This window comes from Delphinapterus leucas, chromosome 8 (assembly GCF_059928025.1).
Source record: "Delphinapterus leucas isolate spDelLeu-1000000601 "Yukka" chromosome 8, BTC_Dleu_Yukka2, whole genome shotgun sequence".
NCBI lineage: Eukaryota > Metazoa > Chordata > Mammalia > Artiodactyla > Monodontidae > Delphinapterus > Delphinapterus leucas.
In genome coordinates this window covers 62,914,491-62,938,485 of record NC_143136.1, presented here as the reverse complement: position 1 = coordinate 62,938,485, position 23,995 = coordinate 62,914,491, and the positions used below count along the sequence as shown (strand labels likewise).

Below are 23,995 nucleotides of genomic sequence, written 5' to 3'. Positions count from 1 at the left end.
TAGTGAAGATACTGAGATACTTAATGAAGGTGGCTACAATTAACCAAGAATTCTCAGTGTGGATGAAACAGTCTCATATTGGAAGAAGATGCCATCTAGGACTTCCATAGCCAGAGAGGAGAAGTCAATGCCTAACTTCAAAGCTTCAAGGACAGGCTCCCTCGTTAGGGGCTAATGCAGCTGGTGACTTTAAGTTGAAACCAATGCTCATTTACTATTCTGAAAATTCTAGGGCCCTTAAGAACTATGCGAAATCTACTCTGCCTGTGCTCTATAAATGGAGCAACAAACAGCCTGGATGACAACACATCTGTTTACATATGGTTTACAGAATACTTTAAGCCCACTGTCGGGTCTTACTGCTCAGAAAAAAACATTCCTTTCAAAATGTTACTGCTTATTGAAAATGCACCTGGTCACCCAAGAACTCTGATGGAGATGTATGAGATTAATGTTGTTTTCATGCCTGCTAACACAACATCCATTCTACAGCCCATGAATCAGGGAGTAATTTTGACTTTCAAGTCTTACTATTTAAGAAATATATTTCATAAGGCTATAAGCTGCCATAGAGAGCAATTTCTCTGATGGATCTGGGCAAAGTAAATTGAAAACCTTCTAGAAAGGATTCACCATTCTAGATGCCATTAAGAACATTCATGATTTATGGGAAGAGGTCAAAATATCAACATACACAGGAGTTTGGAAGAAGTTGATTCCATCTTTCATGGATGACTTTGAGGTGTCCAAGACTTCAGTGAAGGAAGTAACTACAGATGTGGTGGGAAAAGTAAAAGACATAAAATTAGAAGTGGAGCCTTAAGATGTGACTGAATTGCTGCAATCTCATGATAAAACTTTAAAGGATGGAGAACTGGGCTTCCCTGGTGGCGCAGTGGTTAGGAATCTGCCTGCCAATGCAGGGGACATGGGTTTGAGCCCTGGTCCAGGAAGATCCCGCATGCCGCAGGGCAACTAAGCCCATGTGCCACAACTACCGAGCCCGCGCTCTAGAGTCCACGAGCCACAACTACGGAGCCCGAGTGCCTAGAGACAGTGCTCTGCAATAAGAGAAGCCACCGCAATGAGAAGCCTGCTCACCACAACGAAGAGCAGCCCCCGCTGACCGCAGCTAGAGAAAGCCCGCATGCAGCAATGAAGACCCAACGCAGCCAAAAATAAACAAATAAAATACATTTTTTTAAAAAAAGGATGGAGAATTGCTTCTTATGGATGGGCAAAGATAGTGGTTTCTAGAGATGGAAATTACTCCTGGTGAAGATGCTGTGAGAACTGTTGAAATGACAACAAAGGATCTAGAACATGACATAAACTTAGCTGATAAACAGCCGCAGAGTTTGAGAGGATTGACTCCCAATTTTTAAAGTTCTGCTGTGGGTAAAACGCTATCAAACAGCATTGCGTGCTACAGAGAAATCATTCGCAAAAGGAAGAGTCAGTTAATGGGGCAAATGTCGTGGCTGTTTTATTTTAAGAAATTGCCACAGCAACTCCCAAACTTCAGGGACCACCAGCCTGATCAGTCTCAGTCTGCACCATCAACATCGAGGTAAGACCCTCCACCAGCAAAAAGATTATGACTTGCTGGAAGCTCAAACGATGGTTAGTATTGTTAACAATAATTTTTTTTATTGTTGGCCTCACCATGTGGTATGTGGGATCTTAGTTCCCTGACCAAGGATCAAACCCGTGCCCCCTGCATCCCGTGCCCCTTGCACTGGGAGTACAGAGTCTTAACCACTGGACCGCCAGAGAACTCCCTAACAATAAAATATTTTTAAATTAAGGTATATACATGGTTTTTATAGGCATAATGCTATTGCACATTTCTACATAAACAGAACTTTTCTTTTTTTTTTTTTTTTTTGTGGTAAGCGGGCCTCTCACTGTTGTGGCCTCTCCCGTTGCGGAGCGCAGGCTCCGGACACGCAGGCTCAGCGGCCATGGCTCACGGGCCCAGCCGCTCCGCGGCATGTGGGATCTTCCTGGACCAGGGCACGAACCCGCGTCCCCTGCCTCGACAGGCGGACTCTCAACCACTGTGCCACCAGGGAAGCCCTAAACATAACTTTTATATGCACTGGGAAACCAAAAACTTCATGAGACTCGTTTTATTGTAATATATGCATTACTGTGGTGGTCTGGAACCAAACCTACAATATCTCTGAGTTATGCCTGGGTAATCATCACAACCACACAGATTTTACAGTGCTAGGATACCAACAGCTCAAATTAGAGAGCAAACTGAATCTTAACTGCATAATGCCATCTCCATTTTTTTTTTTGGCTACACCACATGGCATGCAGGATAGGGGATCTTAGTTCCCTGACCAGGGATTGAACCTGTGCCCTCAGCAGCGGAAGCACAGAGTCCTAACCATTGGACCACCAGGGAATTACCAATAAAGCCATCCTCAGATAGTTTCAGACAGGATTAGAACAAGGCAATATTCAGATGACATGACACTATACATAGAAAATCCTAAAGATGACACCAGAAAACTCCTAGACTTAAACAATGAATTTAGTAAAGTTGCAGGATACGAAATTAATACACAGTAATCTCTTGCATTCCTATACACTAACAACGAAAGATCAGAAAGAGAAATTAAGGAAACAATCCCATTTACCACTGCAACAAAAAAGTAAAATACCTAGGAATAAACCTACCTAAGGAGGCAAAAGACCTGTACACAGAAAACTATAAGGTACTGATGAAAGAAATCAAAGATGACACAAACAGATGGAGAGATATACCATACTCTTGGATTAGAAGAATCAACATTGTAAAAATGACTATACTACCCAAAGCAATTTACAGGTTCAATGCAATCCCTATCAAATTACCAATGGCATTTTTCACAGAACTAGAACAAGAAATTTCACAATTTGTATGGAAACACAAAAGTCCCCGAATAGCCAAAGCAATCTTGAGAAAAAAAATGGAGCTGGAGGAATCAGGCTCCCTGACTTCAGACTATACTACAAAGCTACAGTAATCAAGACAGTATGGTACTGGCACAAAAACAGAAATATAGGTCAGTGGAACAGGATAGAAAGCCCAGAGATAAACCCACACACCTATGGTCACCTAATCTATGACAAAGGAGGCAAGAATACACAAGGGAGAGCCTCTTCAATAAGTGGTGCTGGGGAAACTGGACAGTTCCATGTAAAAGAATGAAATTAGAACACTCTCTAACACCATACACAAAAATAAACTCAAAATGAATTAAAGACCTAAATGTAAGGTCAAACACTATAAAACTCTTAGAGGAAAACATAGGCAGAACACTCTTTGACATAAATCACAGCAAGATCTTTTTTGACACATCTCCTAGAGTAATGAAAATAAAAACGAAAATAAACAAATGGGACCTAATGAAACTTAAAAGCTTTTGCACAGCAAAGGAAACCATAAACAAGACCAAAAGACAACCCTCAGAATGGGAGAAAATATTTGCAAATGAAGCAACTGCCAAAGGATTAATCTCCAAAATTTACAAGCAGCTCATGAAGCTCAATATCAAAAAAACAAACAATCCAATAAAAATATGGGTGGGGGCTTCCCTGGTGGCACAGTGGTTGAGAGTCCGCCTGCCGATGCAGAGGACACGGGTTCGTGCCCCAGTCTGGGAAGATCCCACATGCCGCGGAGCAGCTGGGCCCGTGAGCCATGGCCGCTGAGCCTGCGCGTCCGGAGCCTGTGCTCAGCAATGGGAGAGGCCACAACAGTGAGAGGCCTGCGTACTGAAAAAAAAAAAAAAAAAAAAATATGGGTGGAAGACCTAAATAGATATTTCTCCAAAGAAGACATACAGATGGCCAACAAACACATGAAAAGATGCTCAACATCACTCGTTATTAGACAAATGCAGATCAAAACTACAATGAAGTTATCACCTCACACTGGTCAGACTGGCCACCATCAAAAAATCTACAAACAGTAAATCCTGGAGAGGGTGTGGAGAAAAGGGAACCCTCTTGCACTGTTGGTGGGAATGTAAATTGATACAGCCACTGTGGAGAACAGTATGAAGGTTCCTTAAAAAACTAAAAATAGAATTACCATATGACCCAGCAATCCCATTACTGGGCATATATCCTGAGAAAACCGTAATTCAAAAAGACACTTGCACCCCAATGTTCATTGCAGCACTATTTACAATAGCCAGGACATGGAAGCAACCTAAATGTCCATCAACAGAGGAATGAATAAAGAAGATGTGGCACATATATACAATGGAATATTACTCAGCCATAAAAAAAGAACGAAATTGGGTAATTTGCAGAGGCATGGATAGACCTAGAGACTGTCATACAGAGTGAAGTAAGTCAGAAAGAGAAAAACAAATATCGTATATTAATGCATATATGTGGAATCTAGAAAAATGGTATAGATATTCTTATTTGTAAAGCAGAAATGGAGACACAGATGTAGAGAACAAACGTATGGATACCAAGCGGGAGAAGGGATGGGATGAATTGGGAGATTGGGATTGACATATATACACTATTGATACTACGTATAAAATAGATAACTAATGAGAACCTACTGTAAAGCACAGGGAACTCTACTCAGTGCTCTGTGGTGACCTAAATGGGAAGGAAATCTAAAAAAGAGGGGATATATGTATACATATAGCTGATTCACTTTGCTGTAGAGCAGAAACTAACACAACATTGTAAAGCAACTATACTCCGATAAAAATTAATTTAAGATAAATAAATAAAATTTCAAAAAGAACAAGGCAATATTATGATAACAAGGTGACACAATGAGGTCTAGGTTGAGGTCACATGACTTCCCAGTAGTCTTTCCCTAAGTTATTTGCTGACTGCTAATTTCACTCTTTTTTTTTTAATGTCTTCCAGCTCTCATTTCCCCATAATTCAAATATGAAATCTTACTATCAAGGTCTCAATATTATAAAGGGCTGTAATTGAAAAAAGGTCTTTTCAGCAAACTTTCATGATTTAAAAACTGTTAGACAGCACTGAGTTTAGGTGAAGGAATCCGGTTTTGGATAGTCAAAGAAAATAGAAATGTAAGATATTGGAGGGGGTGCAAAACACGTCATTCTGTCAAATATTCCAAATAATCTCAATTCAGTTATCTCTTGATTTTTGACAAATTAACAAATAGGCTATTAAAACTAACATATATTTCAGGGAGTTCCCTGGCGGTCCAGTGGTTAAGACTCTGCACTTAACCACTGGAGATGGGTTTGATCCCTGGTCAGGCAACTAAGATCCCATGTGGCGCAGCCAAAAAAAAAAAGTTAACGTGTATTTCAAAATAAAACTTAGTCATTGATTTCAGCCACCAGACTTTTCACCAGAATAATGAAAATAACTGATTCAGATTTGTTTTCCCATCCTGTTCTCTGATCACCTGTTGGTCAGGTGGGCCTGAGTCTGGTATAGAAAGGAAGTGTAGTCACTGCCTAAGTGACTGGGAGGGTCAGGAGAGGGAGACCAAGGCATTGTGATGTTACTGTTAGCAGCCTGTTAACTCCAGTCCTCTTTCAGGTCTCAATTTACTTCTCCCAGAAGTCCTCCTTGTCCTCCTAGACTAGGACAGCCCCCCTGTTACACACTCTCATAACACCCTACCCTTATCACAACAGTAACCAAATAATTATTTCTGTAATTAATTGTTTCATGTCTGTCACCTCCACTAGACAATACGTTCTATGAATCACAGGTTGTGTGCATTTGGTTCAGTTTTACAGTACCTAGCACAATGCATGGCATATTATACATGGTCAAGAAATATTTAATGAATAACTGAAAAAAGGGAAGCAAATGATTTTCAAAAGATGCTCAGCCTCACTCATAAATAAAGAAATAAAAATGAAAACATCAATGAAATACTATTTTCTACTTATCAAATGAAAAGTTCAAAAAATTTGATAATACACACAAAAAATTTGTGTTGTTGGCAAGAGTGCAGTGTGACAGGTGGCCCCTGTGGGGAGTGCTGTAGGTTGGCAATTTCTTCGAAAGAAACTTAGCAAAATATTTCAAAACATAAACGCATATACTCTTTGACCCAGCAATTTCACATCTAAACTTTTATTCTACTGTCACACTTTCATTTATATTCAAAGACCCATGTACGAGGACATTCATGATTTTGCTTGAATAGAAAAAGAGTCCTAAAATCATACAGGAGAATTAAATAAATTATGGTAGTACCATATAATAAAATGCTACATAGCAGTGAAATGATGAGATTTTTATATATGATACATATAAAGCATTTAATCATTTTTATAAAAATATAAATAATATATATTTAATCAATATGTGTATTGATTAAAAATAATATCCAAGACGCATAAGTGGAAAAAATAAAATGTAAAACAATGTTTATATTACATTCCCCTTTATTGTTGTGGTGGTTTTCAAAAATATATATGTGCATACAGGATATATCTAGGAACATACATAAGAACTGGTAATAGAAGTTGCTTCTGGTGGGGGAAAGACTGGGAAATTAGAATCTGCCACAGAAGAAAAACTTTTTTTAAATTCAGGATATTTTTCTTTATTATAGCTATAGTTATTAACTTTCTGTTCCTTTTTTATTGAACTATAGTTGATTTACAATATTGTGTTACTTTCAGGCATACAGCCAAGTGATTCAGAGACGGATATATAGATATAGATTCTTTTTCAGATTCTTTTCCATTATAGGTTATTACAAAACATAGAATATATATGCTTTGTAGCATAATCACTTCTGACCTCCTCACTCCTCTCTAAACTTCAGAAGGACAGTGCAGCTTTGGATGTCCTGAAATGCTGGGCAAATTCAGAATGCAGATCCATTCAGCACAGTGATTTTAAAACTTTCAAAGGGTTGATGTCATTTAAAAGTTGGAAGATTTTTTATAAAAAACTGGGTTTCCTGCTTCTCTTGAAAATTCAGTTCACGCTGGACTGAATTCAATTCACACTGGACTTGTGCTCCTCCTTAGAAAATGCTAAGGCTGAGTAGTGGCCACCTCTTTAAGATGGGACCTGTGTTCTCCAGTTCACCCAAATTCCCATCTTTCATAGTCTTTAAACCTCATTCATACTCTGAAGGCATTTGAGATTGTAATCTCTGCTTCTAACATCTCTACAGAGTAAGGGATGGATGGATGGATGGATGGATGGAAGGAGAAACGAACAAACTAACCCAGCATGTGGCAAAATTCACATCTTCCACATGACTCCTGCTTTCCAGGGAGCTCAACAGCTGAATTCTCATATCAAGCCACTCTTCTTCTCTGTTCTTTTCTTGTCCTGGGTCATGTTCAGAAAAATTCTGGGCTAAGTCTGAGTGGAGAAAAGAGATACTTCTTTTTAATAAGGACTTTCCATTTTCCCTCCTAAAACACAGAATGAGTATGAGGCAGCAGTCAAAATTTTTTTTAAAAAAATCACTCCTGGGACTTCCCGGGTGGCGCAGTGCTTAAGAATCCTCCTGCCAATGCAGGGAACACGGGTTCGAGCCCTGGTCTGGGAAGATCCCACATGCCGCAGAGCAACTAAGCCCGTGAGCCACAACTACTGCAGCCCGCGTGCCTAGAGCCTATGCTCCGCAACAAGAGAAGCCACCGCAATGAGAAGCCCGCGCACCGCAACGACGAGTAGCCCCCACTCGCCGCAACTAGAGAAAGCCCGCGCACAGCAACGAAGACCTAACCCAGCCCAAAAAATAGATAGATAGATAGATAGATAGATAGATAGATAGATATAATTCCTGTGTCTCTGTATGTGAAACTAGGAAAGTAAAAACTCAAGAGGGATCCAAGCAAGTCACAGCCTTTGCTTTGATGTGCTCCCGGTGACCCACGCTGAAGCAACACATGGCTATGGATTCCCATTGTTAGTGTAAATGTGACTTTTCTTACACAAGGGGAGTGGTTTTGATCGATTCAAAGGGCCCTGTGGGCAGCCAGGGATCAGCATAAAGGGTGAAAAGGTGAGCAATAAATATGTCAGTGCCTTGACACAATTAGGTTTATAAAAAAAGCACTGAAGCAAAATGGAATATAGCGGGTTTACAAAAACAGCTGACATGTTCTATGTTTTAGAGAAGGATTTATGGCTAATTAACTGTCCAGAACAATTCTAACTCCTGTACATAGCAAAACATAAGCTGAGACAAAGAATGATTGATTTTAGTGCGAAAGTCCTGTATTGTGAAATGAGAGAGAAAGGGAGGACAGTGTAAGGCAATTATTTGGAAGTATTGAGTTTGCACAGCTTAGATGTGGAATCAGGATTTTGCAGGAGACTGGGTTTTGTTGCTGCTGCTCTTGTTCTTATAGCTGTTGTTGTGTTGTTTTAAAATATCTTGCGGTAAGGCAATAGTTATATCTGTCATGGAAAAGAGACTGATTTACCAGAACTTTTTGAAGTTACTGCTACTGGAATCCAACAGGAGAAGGTATTCATCAGCTCCCATGTACACAGATTATCATGCTGTCATTACAAGAGAGGAAAGAAGAGCTTTTGGCTTTAACAGTAACTACTTTTCCATGTTTAGAGTTTCATCTGGATTTCACGGGCACTGAGAAAGTGCCCATAATAGGAACAGGAGCAATCATATTTTGAAAATGTAAGTTTCTGTTCAAATCATTCTGTGTCCTGAAATAAATCCTTTCTGCCATCGGTTCCATATGCATCCACTTTTCCTAGCCTTGAAACACAGCTGAACCAAGAGTGTCTATACCACTAATGAACATCAGTCTAATACCAAACATCTACATTCAAAATAAGGCCTAAGCACAGACAACAGCACCAGGATTCATCTTCTGGTTCTCTCTTTCCTCCACTCTCTCTAAAGATCAATTGCTCTGACTTTGGTTACCCACCTCCTCCCTCCAGAAAGCGTCTAAGAGAGGTAAGTGAGAATATAACCACAGGAAAAGGAGGAGCTAAAGTCTAACACCAGAAGACATGGACAACAGAAGATAGAGGGTGGTCTACCAAGAGGGAAAATAGGTTGGATGAAGTTTAAGTTGGTAGAGGAATTAAGATAAAGATAAACAAACAGCTTGCTTTTTGAAAGGGAAAAACTAGGCTCTAGATTATTTCCATTAGCTGATGTCAAGCTCCAAAAAATACAAACTGGCTTTTTCTTTTATTTATTTGTTTGCTTGTTTGTTTTTGGCTGCGTTGGGTCTTCGTTGATGCCCTTGGGCTTTCTCTAGTTGCGGTGAGGGGGGCTACTCTTCGTTGCTGTGCAGGGGCTTCTCATTGCAGTGGCCTCTCTCGTTGCAGAGCACGGGCTGTAGGCACACAGGCTTCCAGTAGTTGTGGTGCACAGGCTTAGTTGCTCCACGGCATGTGGGATCTTCCCGGACCAGGGCTCAAACCCATGCCCCTTGCGTCGGCAGGTGGATTCTTTTTTTTTTTTTTTTAACAGGGAAAAGAAAGTAGAGTTTATCGGTGGGAATAGGGAGGGAGGGGGCAGCGCCAAGGCTCTCACGAGTGCAGGGCCCGCCATTTGTCCAGGGGGCCACGATTAGGGAGGTACTTGACCCTATAGCCATCTGGAATGAGCCACTTTTCTGCCACCATGTTTTCAAACTCATCTGCATTAAACTTAGTAAATCCCCACTTCTTGGAGACGTGGATCTTCTGGCGGCCAGGGAACCTGAACTTGGTCCTGCGGAGGGCCTCAATCACATGCTCCTTGTTCTGCAGCTTGGTGCGGATGGACATTATGACCTGGCCAATGTGGACCCTGGCCACTGTGCCCTGGGGCTTTCCAAAGGCACCACGCATACCTGTCTGGAGCCTAGACTGGGGACAGCATGCCAGTCATTAATGTCCACTGGAAAGGGCTGTCTCCAAGGTCCCTTAGGGCAACCCACACAGGCAACAGGCCGCATACACTACAGAGGAGGCTGCTGTTTGCAGCCATTGCACACCGGGCCCCCATGGGGAAAAGAGCACAGTCGGCTTAACTGGCTGCAAAGGGCAGGTGGATTCTTAACCACTGCGCACCAGGGTAGTCCCCAAACTGGCTTAAACATAGAGTTGATTAGCACTTAGAAAAGAAACTGGAGATAACTCAGAGCAAGTTTCACAAATTAACCTCTTTTTTTTTTTTCCTGATAGGGCATCTATATTGGTAGATCAGAGATAGATAACTGATGTTAGTTAGGGATTTCAGAGAGTCATGTGTCAAAGTCTTTCATAATAGTTTGGTAGGCAAAATGGAGAAACCAAGGCAATGTGATAGTACAGATAAGACCAGCAACTCTATGATGGAAGGGATTGTCACTAACGTGTTCACTGCTATGTCTTCTCTATGCAACACAAAGCCTGACCCAGGCTCAAAAAATTTGCATTGATTTAGTAGTTAGGTGCATTCACTGATGTACCAAAACACATTGTTTTCTGGATCTCTGTCAACAGATTTTATTTTATTTGTCTCCGTATCTCCAGGGCATTAGAAAGTACCTGGCATACAGAAGTAGGCATTTAATAAAATGTGATAGATGAATGAATAAGTCTATAGATCTTCTATAAATTCTTACAAGGTTCTTTTCTTAGTCTTAACCTAGTCAATGTCCTGAACAATGACTTGGTTGAAGATACATTAAAACAAGGGATTATCAGTTATTACAATTGTATACATTAAAACAATTAACACATGAAATACAATGGACCAAAAGGACATAGATCAATACCTATATGACAAAATTTAATATCACTAAATGTATATTTTTAAAATGCACAAATGAAGGATAGCAGAGTTCCCAGCGTGAAGTAATTTACTCTGTAAAAAGATATGACAGCTGTCATCAAAAAGACCACAAATAACAAATGTTGGCAAGGATATGGAGAAAAGGGAAACCTGTACCTTGTTAGTGGGAATGTAAATTGGTACAGCCACTATGGAGAACAGTACAGAGGTTCCTCAAAAGACTGAAAATAGAACTACCATATGATCCAGCAATTCCACTCCTGGGTATATATCTGAAGAAATGAAAACACTCTTAAGGGAAATCAGAAAATATTTTGAATTGAATTAAAATAAAAATACGACATACAAAAAATTGTGGTATATAGTGAAAGCAGTGTTTATAGGGTAATTACATCATTGCTTATTTATATTAGGAAAGAAGAAATGTAATCCACTATATTAATAGCCAAAAAAACACATGATCATCTCAACTGATGCAGAAAAAAATGTTTGATAAAGTCAACATCCATACCAGATAAAAACTCTCAGCAAACTAGGAATAGATGAATTCTTTCTCAATCTATTGAGAAAAGGCACACTCAAAAAAAAACACAAACCCTACAGCTAATATCATACTAACTGATGAAAGACTGAATGTGTTCCCTCTAACGTCAGAAATATTACAAGGATGTTCACTCTCACCACGCCAATTCAACATAATACTAGAACCCTTAACCAGTGAAATAAAGCAAGAAAAAAAATGCACACAGGTTTGAAGGAAAAAATAGAACTGTTTCATAGACAATGTGTAGAAAATCCCAAGGGAATCTATAAAAAACCTCCTAGATCTAAAAAGTGAATTTAGCAAGATCACAGGCTGCAAGGCCAAAAGACAAACGTCAATCATATTTTCATTTAGCAGCAATAAACAATTAGATACTGAAATTTAAAACACAATACCACTTACAGCAGCCCCCAAAAATGAAATATCTAGGTATAAATCGTGTAAAATATTTACAGGAACTGTATGCTGTAAACCTTATAACACTGGTTTTAAAATAGACCTAAGTAAATGGAGAGACATGCTATATTCAAGGATTGGAAGACTCGGTAAAAATGCCAATTGATCTACAGGTTTAATGCAATTCCAGTCATAATCCCAGCGGGATTTTTGATATATATAGGAAATCTATGGGAAAGCAAAGGAACTAGAATAGCCACAATAATTCTGAAAAAGAGAAATAAATTTAGAGAAATCGCACTACTCTATTTTAAGTTTTACTACAAAGCTACAATAATCAAGAGAGTATATTATTAGCACAGGAATAGACACAAATCAACAGAACAGGATAGAGTCCAGAAATAAAATCACACATATATTAATTTTGACAAAAATGGAAAGGCGTTTCAATGGAGAAAGGATAGTTTTTTCAATAAATGGTGTTTGAACAATTGGACATCCATATGCAAAAAAAAAGAACCTCAACCCATACCATGACTCATAAACAAAATTTATCAAAGTGGGTCATAGATCTAACTGTAAAGCACAAAACTATACAATGGTTAGAAGAAAAAAAATAAAAAGAGATTCATGGCTTGGGTTTAGGTAGAGTTCTTGGACATGACACCAAAAACACAATCTCTAAAAGAAAAAAATTGATAAACTGGACTTCATCCAAATTAAAATTTCTATTCTATTATAGATATTCACTGTTAAGAGAATGAAAGACAACCTACAGACTGGGGGATATTATTGGCAAATCATATGTTTGTTAAAGACATATCTATTATATATATGTATATATATATATTTCTCAAAACTCAATAATAAAACAACTTAAAGCTTGAGAAAAAACTTGAGCAGATATTTCACCAAAAAGGATATACAGAAGGCAAATTAGTATAGTCCAACATCTTTAGCCATTAGGGAAATGCAAATTAAAACCTGGATGAAATCAGTAAACACTTATTAGAATGGCTAAAATTTTTTAATACTGACAATACCAGGTACTGGCAAGTATGCAGAACAACTCTAACTCTCAAATATTGCTGGTGGAAATGCAAAATGGTACAGCTACTCTGGAAAATCATTTGAAAGTTTTTTTATAAAGTTAGGTGTATCTCAACAATTCCACTCCTCAGTATTTAGGAGAAATGAAAACTATGTTTGTACAAAAACTGGTACATGGTTGGTTACAGTAACTCTATAAAAATTGCCCCAAACTGGAAAAAACCAAGTATCTTTAAACTGGCAAAGAGATAAACAAGCAATGGTACATCCATATAATGTAATACTCAGCAATAGAAAGGAATGAACTATTGATACATGCAACAAGTTGAATGAATCACAAAGGCACTATGATGAGTGAAAAAAGCCAGTCCAAAAGTTACGTACTGAATGATGCCAACTGTATGACATTCTTGAAAAGACAAAACTATAAGTGATAGGAAACAGACTAGTACTTTCCAGGGCTGAGAAGTCAGAGGAGGGTGTGATTACAAAGGTATAGTAGAAGGAAATTTGAAGGGGGGGGGGCGAGCGATGGAATTGTTTTGTATCTTGATTGTGGTGGTGGTTACACAAATCTATACATGTGTTAAGATTCACAGAACTGTTCACTAAAAATGTTAATTTCACTGTACGTTAATTTTTTAACTATACAAATTTTAAAAATAAGATATGACAGTTTTTATTGATCACAGTTCAGTATATGCCAAAAGTATGATGATTACCAAAACAAATAAAAAAAACAACAAACAAAAAACAACCAAACAACAACAACAACAAAACCCAGCTTGTGCTGCATTACTGGGAGAATTAAATCCAAATCAAAGCAAGTTATAGACCCATTAGACCCTAAATTGATCAGACCACATCTATAGTATTCTGTTCTATTCGGACATTGATAAAATTAACTGTCTTGAGGAAGGAGACCACGATAGCTGGGGGATGGTGGAAAGAATTGAGATATTTAACTTGGAGTAAGGAAGGAATGACATGGTAACTCTCTCACTATAGGAAAATTGCCCATTAGTTTACTAAGTCTTATTCTTTACTACTCCTGAGGCAAGAACTGGGTTCCCTAGAAAGTAGCTGCAAGAAGGCAGTCCTCAAATCATTATACAGAAAAGCTTTATTATACTTCAAGATGGGAATAAATAAAATGACTTGCCTAGGTAAGCAGTGAGCTTCTCGTCATTGGAAATCATTGAAAATGTTTAAGCAGATGTTAAATAACCATCTATCAAGGTTATTGTCAAAGGGATTACTTCATTGAGTAGAAGATTGATCTCTTTAACCTCTAAGGTCTCTCCAAACCCACCTCCTTTATTCTAAATTATAAAGGATGTTGTAAATCACCCTCACCCCGTGTGTACCTCCAACTCCCTACAACTCATTACATTGTACATTATATAGAGTGCTCACAAAATCCCCATGGACTCCTCCTAACACTAACTGTCCCAAAACAGCCTTCCAGGATGTTTTAATGATTTCCAACCAGCAACAGGGAAGATGTGCAGAACATGTTAAAAATTTAAAAATAAAAAAATTTCAAAAAATAAACTAAACTTGCTCATAGAACAAATAGGTAACTTCTAATAAGAATATATAGGGAATGTTTGGCCCTGCTCTATCTATGTTTGAAGAGTTATTGTATCATCCTAAAAATGGACTAATGTGAGGTTTGAGACCTATTTTGAGTTACCTTTGCTCTAGTCTAGAAAAGGAAACTGGGAAGTTTCATGTCTTAAAATTGACCAAAAAAAAAAAGAAAATGCCCCTATTCTTTCCTGTCCTTTTCAATTCTTTGACTCTCACTCATGTTTTACTCTTTCGTTTTTCTCAATCTGCATTACCTAGGCCTAGACCTTTCAGAAGTCTCCTACAAATTAAGAGCAAGAGCACCTGGTTAAGGCCATAGTGGGCAGCACAGCGGGCTTAGCAGACATCAAGCCAACAGGACTGGGATGAGGGGAAGGCTACGGAGGTCAGTTTAGTCTGGCAGGACATGAGTCAGGGCAACCGATTAGTACTGGTACTACCTGAAGTTGGAAGAGCAAAATTTAAAGCAGCAGATCAGGCATGGGTTAGACAGGACTTCAATCAGAGGTCTGGTGGTACTCCAATGATTGCAAGAGAGCCAAGTTGTGTTGTCCAGGTCCAAGGCTGTAATGATGCCTTCCCACATCAGAGTCCATAGGCCTACCTGGCTCTGAAATATTTACATCAATGCAACTTTACTCTTTTCAGAGTGCTTATGAAGGTATAATAGTTAGTTCCCTTTATGAGTCCATTATAGAATCAAAAAAACCTGCTTGGCAGACAAAAATGATTTATGGTATTAGAAGTCAGGTCACTTATGTGGCAGGTAATCACTGAAAGGGAGCAAAGTCGGGGGTTCTGGGGTGCTGGTTACATTTCTTGATCTAGGTGCATCTAGATTTTTTTTTTTTTTCGGTACGCGGGCCTCTCACTGTTGCCGTCTCTCCCGCTGCGGAGCACAGGCTCCGGGCGCGCAGGGCTCACGGGCCCAGCCGCTCAGCGGCATGCGGGACCCTCCCAGACCGGGGCACGAACCCGTGTCCCCTGCATCGGCAGGCAGACTCTCAACCACTGTGCCACCAGGGAAGCCCGCATCTAGATTCTTTTAAATTCTAGTTGTATACTTATGATTTGCACGTTTCTGTATTTATGTTATCTCTAAAAATAAGGAAAAAGCCCTTGGCAGGGGCTTCCTAAAGCCATTCTGGTGAGTGTGTAGCCAGCAATGCAAGCGCTAAGCCTCAGCCCTGAACTCTCAGCCCTCTTTCTTTCTTTCCCTGTGTGTGTGCAGGCTCACACATGCTCATTGTACATACACACACCCAAACACAAACTAGATCTGTTCAGAGACAGAAGAGGCAGCAAGCACACACCTGAGGAGTGCATTTGCCTTCTCTTCCCAACCCTGTCCCAGATGCATCTCCAGGGCTTGGCTGATGTCACTCTATAGACCAGGATTTGACATTCTATACTCAGTGTTGAAAAGGGGCTCCTCCTTCTCTTGGTAGAAATCCAGACCCCCCCAGGTGGAACAAATAGGATAATTTTAAGCATCAGTTAACCAATGATACCATATAAATATATTACTCATGCATGTTTAGCAAAAAAGGAAAAAAATACATCAAATGTTAACAATTATTATTGCTGAGCTATGGGATAAATTGACTTTTTTCTTTATCTTTTTCTCTAATTTTTATGTTTCCTATGGTGATTGTGTACTATTTTATAATCAAGGGAAAAATGTGCTGTAAATAAAAATTTATGTTTGTGTAATAGATTATCACTTTCAAATTTATAAGCATAAGTTTTCTCAATGGAGTCTCTGTATATTTAGAATACAAATCCTTTATCAGACATGTGTTTTGCAAATATTTTCTCTCAGTCTGTGGTTTGTCTTTTCATTCTCTTAACAGTCTCTTTTGCAGAGCAGAAATTTTAAATTTTAACAAAGTCCAACTTATCACTTTTTTTTTTCATGGATTGTACTTTTGATTGTATCTAAAAACTCACCACCATCTGTTGATTGTTACAATAATTCTCTGACATTATTATCTCCATTTTTCAGATGAAGAAATTGAGACTTGCTAATTTGACTAAGCTCAAACGGGAAGAAGTAATAGATTTGGGACTGACAGATTCCAATACTCTTTCCACTCTACAAAGTTGTGCTGCTATCTAACCCTATTCTTCTTGCCTTTTTTCTCTCTGCCTTTCTTTCTTTTTTCTTTGAAGTTTTTTTAAAAGTTTCCCCACCACCCTTCTTTGGCCGATGCATGGCTTGTGCGGGATCTTAGTTCCTCCACCAGAGATCAAACCCGTGTCTGCTGCAGTGGAAGCGCAGAGTCCTAACCATTGGACCTCCAGGGAATTCCCTTAAGTTTGTTTTTAAACCTAGGGTGAGCATGGTTTGCCAGGAGAAATGGCAACTTTCAAAGAAAAAGAGATTCATGAAGCTAGTCTACAGTATATCATCATGGCATTGTTAGAGCATGCTCTAATATAGCAATGTCAAGTGTTATGGGAGCAAGGAACCCGTGGGAGCATATTACTAAAGCTAAGAGTCCATTTCCCTAGAAACACACATGCACACATTTTCCATACAGTTTAAGGGGTTCTGGATGCCATAGCGTCTCTAGACAGAGATATATGTAGAATTAGTTAGTTTAGCACCTGATCATCTGGGTGAAATATAAAATACTAGAAAGAAATAATATCCATGAAAGCACTAGCATAGTTCTTGTGCATCAGAGGCACTCAATACATTCTCATTTAATTTGAAGTCTGGTTAATTTGGTTAATAGTACAAGTAGACAAGTAGGGAATCCACACCTACTCTGTTTAATACAGTCTATTATAAGAATTTACCACAGGGTGTCACTATCATTCTAAAGAATAGCGTAAACAGAATCCACTCCCCCCAGCCACTCATACCCACACCTCCCCTTAATCATATGATATCACTTATATGTGGAATCTAAAAAAAAATGATACAAATGAACTTATTTACAAAACAGAAACAGACTCAGACTCTAAAACCAAACATATGATTACCAAAGGGGAAGGAGGGGAGGGATAAATTAGGAGCTTGGGATTAACAGATACACACAACTATATATAAAATAGATAAAAAACAAGGTCCTACTGTATAGCACAGGGAACTATATTCAGTATCTTATAATAACCTATAATGGAAAAGAATCTGAAAAAGAATGTGTATATATGTGTGTGTATATGTATATGCATATGTATAACTGAATCACTTTGCTGTACACCTGAAACTAACAAACATTGTAAATCAACTATACTACAATTCAAAAAAAAATTTTTTTTAAAGACTAGGTAATGCCTACATAGTGAGGAGGGAGGGGGCACTACTTTTGTATCCTGAGCTCTTTTTTTTTTAAATAAATGTATTAATATAATTCATTGTGTTTGAATGTTCTAAATATACTGCATAACACATTTCAGAGCACATCGCAGTTGTCCCAGGTGTAAAAAAAAAAAAACTGAAAACACTGCTTGTGTTCAGAGACTTTACTCCACCACAGAGGATCCATGGGGAGTCTCAGTCACTCATTTATTCATTCATCACAGACTTATTGAACACCTGCTATGTTATAGGCACCATGCAAATCACAGTATGCCAAGAGGTTTGGGCATGTCTGGTCACTCTCACCATAGCTCTGGATAATTAGGCCTTGCTTAGGGTAGCAATAGAGTAGGGATTTGGTTTAGGATCCCTGTGGAGAACTTGGTCACCCCAAATAGCCTCTCACAGTTACTCAACCTGAAAACTGTCATCATAATCCTACATCCTGTAGTGCGGCTACCCGTCTATCACTGCTAAGGTGAGCAGCAGTCATCTGTAAAATATCCATCTGGCTCGTGCCTTCCCCCTTCTCAGCACTGAGGCAGAAGAGGCAAAGCCAATAACATTCACATGAATGGTTTTATTTTATAATAGCATTTTTGAGATACTTACATACCATGAAATTCACCCATTTAAAGTGTACAAGTCAGTGTTTTTCTTGCATGTTCCGAGAGTTGTGCAATCATTACCACTATCTAATTCCAGAACATTATTGTTAGCCCTGAAAGAAACCCCACACCCACTAGTAGTCACTCCCCATTCTCACCCTTTCCCCGGGCCCTGGCAACCACTAATCTACTTTCTGTCTCTATGGGTTCCCTTATTCTGGAAATTTCATATAAATGGAGCCATAACACGTGAACTCTCAAAATGGCAAAGGAAAGCAATTCTTTATCTCTACTCCAACTACCATGACTTGATTGGGTGGATTTCTGCTTTCAGAAAAGTGCTTTCAGAGTAGTGACCAATATACAAATTTATACATCCTTATACTATCATCATGGGTTCCCTTGGGGGGAATTTCTAACTTAGCTAAACTGTACAGCCAAATTGAAGTGAAGTTGATTTTACTCAGGACAAAAGTGGCTGAAATTAATCATCTTCTGAAATCCTTATTTCTTAAGTATGGTCTGTGAGAATGTAGAATCTGTTTGGGTACAATACTTGTATCTATTATCTTATATTCTGAGGTAGGGGACAAGAAAACTTAACTGCAAAATTGCTAGTCTCTCCTAATTAATCCTTAAGTAAACATCCAAGTCCTCCATCCAGGCCCATAGGGTAGAATGAGCTGACAATAACCTGCCTGGAGATGGAGAATAACATCAACAGAGAGAAAATCATGCCCCAGGCATTGTACTAACTGTTTCCCTCCCACGAATCCTGCAAGATAAGTACTATTAAAATGAGAAAATAAGACTCAGTGAGCTTCAATAATATACCCAAGGGCAGTTGCATCCCTCGTATGTGGAAGTGTCGAGTAATGGATAAAATCACAGAATCAGAACCACACTTTCTGGGTTCAAATCCTGAATTCTATAACACACCACCTGTATGAACTTGGGCAAGTTCCTTTACCTCTCTGTGCTTCAGGTCGCCTCTGTAAGGACGGGATGCTAATAATACCCACCTTCTAGGGAGGCTGTAAGGTTCAACTAATACCTAAAGCACTTAGTACAGTGCCTGGCATATGAAAAGCCCTATGTAAGTATTAAGTATTACTATTATTAGAATCCAGATTTGCCTGGATTTAAAGTCCTTGACCTTGATGAAAACCATGCCTCTCCACTCCTACCCCATATTCTTGCAAGTCAAAAAGGTGGCTGAGGAGGCCTGTGGCCTGAGCTGACCTGGCAGTGCTGCAGGATGTGGGCTCTCAGTCAGTCCCGACCTGGTACAGTGAGCACATTGGAGATGCCACCCTGCTCACACTCCAGATGTCTGCAACTTAAATTTTAAGTTTTCTTAGTAAAATGTATTATCTCTTTATCTGTATAATTGCCCGCTTGTCTCTATGGAATCATTCTGGAGAATGGGGGTAAATAAATAAATCCCTGCTGTTTGTAACATTAGTACTGCTGTTTAGGGTTGATCATTTAAGTAGAAGCTCATTAACAATACAATACCTACAATTTGGAACACCTGCCACTGTGCAGGTGGCACAGAAACCTCTGTTTCATTTTTCTCCAAATACCTAGGTATTCTATAAATATCTAGGGTATCTCTCTTTATTGAAGGAATTCTCAACCTTGGTTATACATTGGAATCACATGAGGAGCTTAAAAACCATTGATGCCTGGGCTGTGTCCCCAGAGATTCTGACTCCATTTGTCCAGGGTGCAGCCTGGGCATCAGGAATCTCAAAGGCTCCCGACTTATGGATAGCCAAGTTTGAGAGCCAATGCTCAGTTGGTAGTCACATGAGCTCTGGTCCTGCCTCAGTTTCAGCTGTTGGGGAGAATGGCTACCCATATTTTCAGGTTTCCTTAGAGGTCCCTCCATGACCAAGTGAATTTTCATTTTCTACATGCCCCATGATCCAAGTATTATGTCAGATCATCCCAACCCAAGCCCTCAGGGCAGGTCTCCTAAGTGGGCATGAAATAGCGAGTGTTAATTTTCTTATAAACACAACGGAGATGAACGTGATAGTTACCCAAGTCTAGAGATGATCTGAAGGAACAGGTTGAAGATAAACTTAGAAAAGAGTCTTAGTTCTGGTAATGAGTGTGGATTGTTTAAAAATTATATTCATATGTTCAATTCTGTTGCTCTTCTTGTTTATATTATATACTAGAATCTATACTTCAGCATAGATTCCTAGATAAATATGTAGCATAATTAAAATCTGTAATTTAACTGTAGTGTATTTCCTTTTTTTTTTTTTTTTTTGCTGTATAGGAAGATGAAGATCACAATGAAACCATAGAGCAAAAACAGAACATCTCATAAGAAGATTGGGCCAATGAGAATGAATTGAGCGTTGAATCATTTCCATTCTGCATTTATAAAGCATCTACTAGGAAGCTGGCACTGTGCTAGGTACTCAGAATTCAAAAACATCTCTTGTGAGGCTGACCATCTAGTGAGGGAACAGATAATTTCACTATATTGTGGACAGTGCTCCAATAGAAGAGAAAAACACAGAAGGAGCCTTGAACTCAAAAGGGGAGAATGGGGGTGGGGGCAGAGAAGCCTTCTGGTGAAGGTAATGCCTTACTAAATTTTAAAAGACAAGTGTTGGCCAAATGAAGTGCAGTACTGGGGTTTAGGGGGTAGGGTCTCAATTATATTCCAGCTTCCCTCCAGGTTCTGAACCAATTGAGAAATTGACCTATGGGTCAACAGGGATCAAAATCTCAGCTTACTACTGTTATTTTTGCATTACTCTAAGAATGACCATGACTTTGCCAGAAGAGTAGGAAACAGTGATAGAAGGAATCCTGTGATTTTTCAGCTCCTTCTCACAATGTGGTTTCTAGTCACATTTCCTAGAATCTATGGTTATGTAAACATGGCAGTTACTTAAGTATGTTCAAAATTTTCCTTATCATTCACTGAGCAAAGCAACTTTATCACAGCCCTTAAAATACCCAGGAGAACATATTTTTATTTCTCACAAATTATAACTGAAGAAAAAGAAATCTTCTTTGTTTTTATTTGAACTCATCCCAGAGTCAGCCCTGAACTATATAGTCTATTTTGCACACACTAACTTTTGGACACTCATTTTTTAAAAATATTTATTTATTTAGTTGCTTCAGGTCTTAGTTGTGACATGGGGGCTCCTTAGTTGTGGCCCACCCACTCCTTAGTTGTGGCATGCGAACTCTTAGTTGTGGTATCCATGCGGTATCTAGTTCCTGGATCAGGGATCGAACCTGGGCCCCCTGCATTGGGAGCGTGGAGTCTTACCCACTGGACCACTAGGGAAGTCCCTGGACACGCATTATTTATTATCAATCCTGGTCCTAAAAGCCAAATGGGAAAAATCAAGCCCAGCTTCTTGTACAGCCCAGAGGCCACACAATCATGTGACAAAATTTTAAGAACTACTATAAGGCCACCTCAACTGAAGTACGTAAGATTAGGTGGGATGTTTAGCAATTATTTTTTGCCGCTCTTTTTCATCCTTCCTGTACCTTTTTTTTTTTCTGCTCTATTTCCATCTTCCCTAAGTTAAATGTTTTCGTCTTCCTTTGATTCTAAAATTATAGTAAAGATATATAAAATATAGTACCTCGATATTTGGAAACACTTCCTTTAATTTTTTTAAATTATAGCACTTAACTTTTGTAAAGATTCATTTTGATTCACTTAATTTACAAAATTTCTGCTAATTTAATTTCTTTTTTTTTTTGCCTGCCTTGGGTCTTCATTGCTGTGCGCGGGCTTTTCTCTAGCTGCAGCGAGCGGGTACTACTCTTTCTTGCAGTGCATGGGCTTCTCATTGCGGTGGCTTCTCTTTGTTGTGCAGCACAGGCTCTAGGCATGCAGGCTTCAGTAGTTGTGGCACAAGGGCTCAGTAGTTGTGGTTCGCAGGCTCTAGAGTGCAGGCTCAGTAGTTGTGGCGCACGGGCTTAGTTGCTCTGTGGCATGTGGGATCTTCCCAGACCAGGGCCCGAACCCATGTCCCCTGCATTGGAAGGTGGATTCTTAACCACTGCGCCACCAGGGAAGTCCCTGCTAATTTAATTTCCAATTTTCATATTAACATTGCTCTATGACATGATGAAATAACAACTGCTGTGATCACTACATTTAAAGCTTCCTATTGTGAATTCAATAGTCTGAAATACATTCCCATACGTGGATTCACTTACAAATATAGTTTGGAAAAGACAACCAACAAGGACCTACTGTATAGCGCAAGGAACTATACTCAATATCTTGTAATAACCTATAATGGAAAAGAATCTCAGAAAGTATATATATATATATATATAACTGAATCACTTTGTGGTATACCTACAACTAACACAACACTGTAAATCAACTATACTTCAATAAAAAAATTTTTTTAAGTATATATATACATAGTTTTGAAATGCAATGAAAATGTTTCACTTGAAAACATGAGATACTGATAAGGTCTTTTCTTACCTAAGATAAACGTGTACATTTGCAGCTCAAAAAAAAATTAGAGTCACTTGGTCACCTGAAAATTAAACATGGACTGAGGTGAATTTGCCTTTTTAAAAAATGCCTTTAAAATAGACATTATAATTAATCTAATTAAAGAAAGCTATGGTAACTTTTGTCAAAACTTGTAGATACTTTTTTAATGAATTTTTCACTTTCATCCAAGCTAATAAAAAACACATAGCTCACTGGTTACTTGAGTCCAGTCCTTGAGAGAGGAAGTTTTTATAAACTAGTCCCAGTTTATTCTGGGAACCTGGTTAAGTTATTTCTGGCTTTTGATTAGGAATGGACAATGTTGAAGGATCCAAAAGTCACTGATATTGTCAATAATAGGTGTTTGGTGTGGGTTGGTGAGGAACACAGAGCTCCAGTCCCTCCCCTGATTCCATCTTCACTCAGCTTAGATTGTGGCCTCATACACAGCTCATCATCCACCCGACTCTCAGTCCATTAGAAGGCAGACATTAAAAATCAGTGACTCAGTGAGAAAGGAATGAGTGAGGAGCTGAAAACATAAATAGAATCCTATCATGCCTGCTCCTCTTTCAAGTATGCCTTTGGAGTGAGTGAGAGAGAGTGAGTAAGTGAGTGAGTGAGAATGAGTTAAAAAAACATGTGCATTTGAGCAACAGAATAAATCTCTACAGTACTGGATTATAACCCAAAGAATAAATTAAATGTCCATGTGTCCATACTGACATAAAAAATGATTGAATAAATAAATAAATAGAAGAGAAGGGAAAACCTTTCTTACAGAATTCCAAACAATATATTTAGATACTTCCCCCTCCAGGATATGGAGCTCAATTCTCCTTCCCGTAAGTGGGGGCTGGACTTAGTAACTCACTTCCAAAGAATAGAGCATGTAAAGAGAAAAATAGTAACTTTGCTGTGGAGAAACCTGTCTAGTTAAGACACCACCTTAACTAGAGATCAATGTTGACATTATTAGTAACAAGTCAGGTTGATATCTATATACCCCCTGATTTGATACCTACACACAGAAGAATATATGTACTATGATCCCTTTCATTTATTTACACACTTGCCTCAGTTTAAGGGTATGTATGTGTGGAAGTGTATTCAGGAATACATAGAAGAGTTTTGGGAGGAAATAGACCAAACTGTTAACAATGGTTACTTCAGGGGAGAAAAGAGCTATTGGAGGAAAGGGAGCAGATGAAGGAGTACTTTTACTCTTCATTCTATTTATTTCTGT

The 23,995-nt window shown here is 38.9% G+C and overlaps 1 non-coding gene and 1 pseudogene across 1 annotated transcript; both read right to left on the bottom strand.

Moving 5' to 3' along the window:
- Positions 1-9,492: 9,492 nt before the first annotated feature.
- LOC111172984 (large ribosomal subunit protein uL16-like) lies at positions 9,493-9,932 on the bottom strand (annotated as a pseudogene).
- LOC115802136 (small nucleolar RNA SNORA70) lies at positions 9,868-10,002 on the bottom strand. Its single transcript, XR_004022538.2, has one exon. It is a non-coding gene; the product is annotated as a small nucleolar RNA SNORA70 (small nucleolar RNA).
- Positions 10,003-23,995: the final 13,993 nt, after the last annotated feature.